The following is a 7,680-nucleotide window of genomic DNA, read 5'->3' on the forward strand; positions in this document are numbered from 1 at the left end:
ACAACTCAAATAGCCACGATCTAGTGACGATTTTGGTTCAAAATATTTAATTTCCCTCTGGGATTTTTATTTTCAGCAGGAAACCCAGATTATGAACAGAACTGGAAATGCGACATTTGTGGGGCTTCAAGATATTTCATCTGTGAAATTACTAAATGGTAAGTCCATGGCTTCGCTTCCATGGCAACCCCACTGTACTCACGTCAGTACAGTAGTGGGGGGGGGAGAGCGAGATACTAAAAAATGCCTTTGGATCTTCGCGTCAAAAGCCTCTCACTTTTGCCCGATTTAAACCAAAACAGAGTCATGCCGACAGATTTCAATAAAACTCCTTGATATGAAGTGTTCAGAAAATCCCACCAGTGGGAGCCGAGTTGTTTCATACGGACAGACAAAAGGACGGAAGGACAGACAAAAGGACGGAAGGACTGACGGAGAGACGGAAAGAGAGAGACAGACAGACAGACAGACATTACGAAGCTAATAGGTGTTTTTCGCAGTTCCTTCGAGAGCGCCTAAAGAGGGATTTAAAGAGTTGTATTTCAATTACTATTTAATCTAAAGTGGTAGTCCCATTCTAAATTTACTAATTTCAATCAAAATTAAGTTAGTAGACATCAGCTGGTCTTTGTAATGTAGGCGTAACGCGGTTTTTGTTTAAATGTTGTTTAGATTAAATTTGTGATAGAAATGTTTAAAGAGGGCCGTGCCATAGCTCAGGCGGTTAGTTGCCTGCTTCCCACCGCGACGGCCCGAATTCGAGGCCGGGTCAGGTTATATGGAATTAGTGGTGGACAAAGTGGCACTGGGGCAGGTTTTCTCCGACTACTTCGGTTTCCCCTGCCAGTTCTCATTCCACCGACTGCTCCACACTCATCATCTATCATCCGGGGCTGGTACAACAGGCCAATTAGTGGCCGACGTACCAAGTGGACCCAGTCTCACCCCACTCCAAGGAACTAAAAAGAAGGTTTAAAGATATTCTCAATAACGGTTTGCAATCTCCAACAGAATATGGATGTTCAGCCATTTTCTCCGTGTTTGTTCTCTGGCCCTGAATGATTTAATACACGGGATTCATACTTTATTTATATGCACGCATTCATCCAACAGACTCTCTGTACTAGTTTTATGATGGAAGGTCGCGGGTTCGAGTCCGGATGATGTCATTGGATTTTTTTCAATTGACCTAATCCTTCCAGCCGCACTATGGCCCTGGGGTCGACTCAGCCTCTAACATAAATGAGTATAAGGAAATATTTTTGGAATATTCTTGGGGGTAAAGGGCAGCCGGAGTGTAGAGCTGACAACCTTGCTGCCATATATGAGCCGATTGTTTAAAAAATGTGTGAACCTCAACATCTCACAACCCTATGGGCCTCCACTGTTACAGGGATACTTTTACTTTTTATTAGTCTACTTACGAGTTTTATGAAACTTCATTCCCCTTCAACCAATGAAATTATAAACACTCAAATAACATCGAAAAACAGAGGATTATTTACGTTAGAAACTGTACATGATGTGAAATGGTTTAACTGTTGTGTAATACAATTTGATACCATCAGGTAGTGACGTCACACACCAGTTGGAAACAGTATATGGACAGACTACTAAATGCTATTATGACAAAGTATTGTAATATGGGCTATTTGTACGTGTTTATATCAGTGGATGAAACTAATTATAAGGCACTTGGACAGCTCTGTGCTAACAGAGTGAGCAATGTGCAACTGCTCTTGGGTACCTGACAGTTTTAAGTGTTCATTGCCGAGTTTAATTCGGTAAACGAAAACATACATTTGTTTGCAGGGCAATGAAGCCATAATTTTTATTAATGACCAGCGAAAGGATACTTTTCCCCTTTTGATTTCCTTAAAATAAACGGAATAAAGTTGCTCATGTATTACACCAATCTCATGAATACTGTCACGTGTGGGGATGACTTGTCAAAACGATTTTGTATTGGATAATTGGCTTTATTGTACCTTATACATTCACAGAACTCAGGACTATGGGAACTACAGCGCTATCGCTATTCTACACACTTCCACACCACCGTTCCACATGCACTAGGGTTCTCAGTCCTCACTAGTCGTATCCTGACAACGGATGTATTTCAACTCACACATGAAGTCTTCTTTTCACAGACTAATTCCTCTCTTGCCATTTCTTCTCAATCACATTGGACTGCCATCTCCAGAACTAGACCCAATTCTAATTCTAGCTGCTTGAGATCTTCGTTATATAGTCTCGAGGCAGATTCCATGGAAAATACCGCATTCTATTGTAAATAATACGTGTTTGTTGGTCCGTTTACCTAGCAAAGGGCGTCCTATTGTCGCGTGCGCGCATGTTGTTGGAATGTGTTTACAGAGCCGTTGCCTAGCAATGAGTATATACGTCACATTACATTCATGTTTATGAATTTTCTACTAAGATTAAGGTGTTTTAGTTTGTGACGTCATGTGCTGTGCTACATGGTTAACGGCGTTCCTGAGAAATCTGCTACTGCCATCTACAGACAGACTTCTACCCTGAAAATGAGGTCCGCTGCGGTCCACCAGATAATCCGCAGGCGATTTCAGTGGAAAAAGCAACGAAACAAGTTCTGTTACATATATATCACAAATTTAAAATATCTGATTAACTACGATTATCAGAAATGCATACAAATAAAATATACGCGCATGCTCCCTGGTTATATTCTTAATAATCGAAGGATGCTTATAATTAATCACAGTTTAAAGATACTTACTCTAATTCGGGGGCTAGAAAAGATGGTTTATGGCAACTTCAACTATAATTCATCTCCTATTCGTTGAAAAGGACCGCCTCTGTTGTCTAGTGGTCAGAGTTCCTGGCTACAGATCCAGAGGTCCTGGGTGTGATTCGCGACGCTACCAGATTTTCTGAGCAGTAGTGGGTATGGAACGGGGTCATTATGCAGTTTTCTCCAACCCCCTTTCAGAACTTCGTTTAATTAACCCTCAAATATGACGAGAGCGAGAGGGATAAGAAGAAGAAGAGAAAAGTGGCGAGGTAGTGAGATACACTACATTGTGGGAGGGGGGGGGGAACAATAAAATATTTTTCCAGGTTTGAGGATCCCAGGCAGTGCCCGCTTGTCTTTCTTGTAGAGGAAATGCATATGATCGGAATTAATCTTTATATGCCGCTATAAGGGATGCATTATAGCGAAATTTAATATAACATTGGGAGGGCTAACATTAGGGCGAAATTTTGACGTTACCAATGGGAGGGCTACGTATAAATTAGATAAAGACTGAATTTCATGTAATCAATATATATAAATTCAGTTCGTACCTCAAAGAAAACACTTTACGTCTCCACCACAAAGCCTTTACTCTTAATGCTGTTTAGGGAAATAATCGCTGCTTATTGTGAGAACCATATGAAACATACAGATACACCGTGTGGGCAGAATGATGACGCAGGTGGGTATATACGTGTATGGTAATCACTGGGCCTTAAAATTGTTCTTTTTCCCCTTGACACTACAGCCCCAGTGGGCCTAGGCCTACCTCCATAAACGTCTCCTGTTTTAAAGGGTTAATCATAACAAATTATTTCGTCACAAAGATAAGGAACACTAGTTGTAATTCAGAATTTAGGTCTGAAACTTAAAAGAAATACAGCAGTAGCCATGCCTTTGTATGCTACATTTGATGACCAAACGCGCTGTGTCCGTTCTCTGGTTTCCAACTCCACTCCTAGCTTCACTCGGTCTGCTTGTCTTCCGCCAACACTGTAATAGAAATAAAGCGACCCAGAAACTAAACTGACATGATTCAATCATGTTGCGGTATGGCTGAAGTTTTGGGACATGTCTGGGAGTTTGGCCACAGCCCTCCCTTCCCCAACCTTCACCCTCATCAGGCATTTCATGGTTCTCAAACACAAGGCGGCTGTGCGTTTGGAGTGTTTCAACTTACAGCATTTGCACGCTCGTTCAGGGAGGGCAATGTAACGAAATCGGTTCACCAAAAGTACGAGGCTCTTTGAAAATTAAATCGTGGTATTTGACGTAGTTGCCGACCACAGTAGCGGCACGGTCTAAGGAATGGACCTTCTTCGCCTTCTCGAAAACTGGGGCCGTGAGTTCGAATCCAACTCAAGGCATGCATGTCTGTGCGTTTATTCTGTACTTGTGTTCTGTGTGTAGGTAGCGGCCTTACGACGGGCTGATCCCCCGTCCAAGGAGTCCTACCGACTGTGTGTAGGATTAAGAAACTGGAAAAGCGGTCAAGGCCCAACAAAGGAAGACAGAACCATAGATAGATAGATTTACCGTGGCTATGTTACATAAAAGAGAATGTTGTTTTAAAGGTAAAGTCGTCCATTTCCTTAAGTAATTAAGCACTAAGATATTAAGGTGTATGGGGGGAGTGGAGGGATAGATCTAGGTGTTCTTCACCTAGGCACTAGTTGGAGGTGAGAGGTCAGCTTCACGCCTTGGCCGCTTTACACCCGGAGAAATACCCCCCGGTACTCTTTGGATAAGAGGCTGAGTGGGCACCAAAACCAGTCTGAACGAAGTGGAGTGGAGAAAATTCTGCCCCTACCGGTACTCGAAATCAGACCCTTCTGCCGTGCAGCTCGTAGCCAGAAGCTGTACCGACTGCGATATTCCAGATCCTTTGTTATAAAGAAGTTTTACTATATTTCAGAATTTGATAATGTTTGAAAATTATAAATATGAGACTGTGGATTTAAATTTGGAGAAATTTTAAATAAAATTAAAGGCCTCGTTGAAGAGTGAAATTGTATGGGGGCCTGAAAGAAATGTTAGAAAAAGTGACGGCTCTCCATTAAGTACAAGGAGTCAGGCTAGGGCAGTGATTATTAATAATTTTTGTTTGAAACATCATACAGAATATTTTCTATTATGTTTTAAGGAACTGTCAGAAAGTTAATAGTAATTTATAAATCAATTTAGTTAGAAATATCAGAAGTACAATTTTATATTGAATATATTGTCTTCACCAGTTGTTATTTGGTAACGGCTTCCAACGGCGGACCTACCCCCTTCCTCTGGGTTCCCGAACTGTCTCCGTGCCTCAGCTACAGCAACTCATCCTTACAGACTGAACTTACTGACTACACCACACTAACTGACTCTCACTAATTAACTGTCCTATTTATAACATCTAGAAAAACAGAAAAAAACACCGTTCTTCTGTTGCTGTTTACGGACCGTTGTCTAGTAACGGCCGTTTTCTAGCTGTTTTTTTCACTGTCGTTGCCTAGCAATGAGTCTACATGCCACAATATTATATTTAAATTGCTAAACACAGAAGAAAATAAATATGGACTACTATTGTTAGAGTAGTCAATACAGGATAAGAAAATAGGAAAACAATGGAAATAAGTTTTAAAATACAATTTTGGTTAATTTTTAAATTTAGTTAAATGCGTATTTCAGTAGTAACTAGCGGAACGTAGTGATTGGGCTGCTACCTAACGAATGCATTTTCCCCAGCAGCAATGAAGGGAATGTATTTCCGTTACGAATTCGGGTTTAAATTCAACAATTGCTGTGATCACCATCAGTTACACGTGTATAAACGAATCTTGTGCTGGTTCAGGGAGAAGCTCAGTGCAAACAGCTCACACTATAAGTAAGAGCTGGAGGCCATTTCAGAAGCTGAGTATTAATACTTAATTGTAGGGCCGCGCCATAGTTCAAGCGGTTAGTTGCTGGCTTCCCACCGCGGCGGACCGGGTTCGATCCCGGGTCTGGTCAAGTGGGATTTGTGGTGGACAAAGTGGCGCTGGGATAGGTTTTCTCCGAGTACTTCGGTTTCCCCTGCCAATCTTCATTCCACCAATTGCTCCACAATTACCCTCGCCTATCATCTGTGGCTGGTACAACAGGCCAGAAGTGGCCGCAGTACGAGGGACTTAGTCCCACCCCACTGGCAATAAAAATACTTAATTGTGCTAACAACATTTCTTAACCAAGTCTGACATTCTATATTGAATTAATCTCGGATTCAACATTTTAAAAGGTTTTAATATAATATGTATCAGTATATCATTACAGTTTCTCTAATTTAGTTATTTCCCGTTCTTCTAAAATTCAATTTTAAGAACAGGATAGAAGTAAACTTGAATTGGATATAATGCAATTATTTAACCGTAATCTATTAATCCCATAACTATATTCCGGAGCCTAGATTCCTCAGAAGATTTTGACGGTATCAATAATGACTTTACATTTTTTACCCGTCAGCAGCGTTGTTGGGGATTCGTTCTCCCATAAAGGAACGAAAGAAAATTAAGTGGAATGATAGAACAGCGAACAAGAGAGGAAGCAACAAGGGACGATGGTAATAAGTTTCAGGGATGAGTAAAATGTTTCCAGTGAAGATTTATAAAGCATTTCTGTGGTCTCGAAATGTCCCCTGGGGTGGCGCGTCTGGGGCCGCATAATTTTAAAAAAGGTGCATTTTAAACATTTCTTTATAGGCTTTCTTTCGGTGAAAATAAATTTATGCTGATACTTGTGTGTATCGTTCTCATTAGCTGGAAATAATCCAAATATATACAATAGAGCAAGGTACAGTTGTCCTTAGCTTAATTAATTAAGCACTATGTCGTGAAGGAGTGTGGTGCGCTGAGGTATAAGCTCTATTATTCTTGACCTCGGAGCTAGAAGGAGGTGAATGGTCAGCTTCGCTCTACGGCCGCTTTACCCACGGTGAAACAACCAATGTACCCATTGGATAGGAGACTCGATGGGCCCCAGAGGCGATCTGGACGACGTGGAATAGAGAGAACTATCTTGCCCCTGTCGGGAAACGAACACCTGCCAACCTGTCTCTATACTGACTCAGCTGTTAATTATAATCTGTCACGAAATGTAATTTCCATGGAAATTTATTATCTAGAAGAACAACTTGAAGACTATGTTTGAATTTTTTTCAATGTTAGAGGTTAGATTTCGATTTTGAGTATGGGGAGCGGGGCGCCTACTATAAAACAGAATTGTACAACGAATATGAAGACAGCAATTTCAACAGATTCCTTCTGTAATATTCTGAAATGACTGGGATAACTTGAGATTACTTTTTTTTTTTTTGGAGTGTTTCACAGACTGCAATTCCCCTATATACAGAGGCACTGCAATTCTGCGGATTTCGCCGTAATTAAATGTTTCAAGATTCCGAGAAAGAAACAGGTGACCTGCTCACAGGAATATTGTCCTTATTACTGGACCTGTCTATTTACTGGACGGTGTTATGTGTTGTGCCGCGTAATTATCCATTTAGTAAATCACCCAAGAAGGTTGGCTCCATCTGTAGTTCTTTTGGTTTGTATTCGGGAAGTGACCGGTTCGAGTGTAGGTAAAGATACTGGCTTTCCTTGCTGAGGTTCTTCTTAGTTTCCCTCAGTCTTTTTTAAGCAGATTCCAAGGTAGTATCTCAGATTACACCAGAGCTGCTTCATCCACATATGTTTCAATTCATTATTAATAAAATGAATCGATAATTAGAAGCTATATTGTCGGGGGCGGTTAAGTGTTATTAATTAGACAAGAAATTAATAATAATTTGAACAAACATGCGGTTCATGATACGACACTATTATAACTTACTCATAAGAACGTCAGAATTACTTTGCTCGTGTTGTGTTTTTAGACTACTTTCCTTGTCA

This window comes from Cryptotermes secundus, unplaced genomic scaffold (genome assembly GCF_002891405.2).
Source record: "Cryptotermes secundus unplaced genomic scaffold, Csec_1.0 scaffold2359, whole genome shotgun sequence".
NCBI classification, from domain to species: domain Eukaryota; kingdom Metazoa; phylum Arthropoda; class Insecta; order Blattodea; family Kalotermitidae; genus Cryptotermes; species Cryptotermes secundus.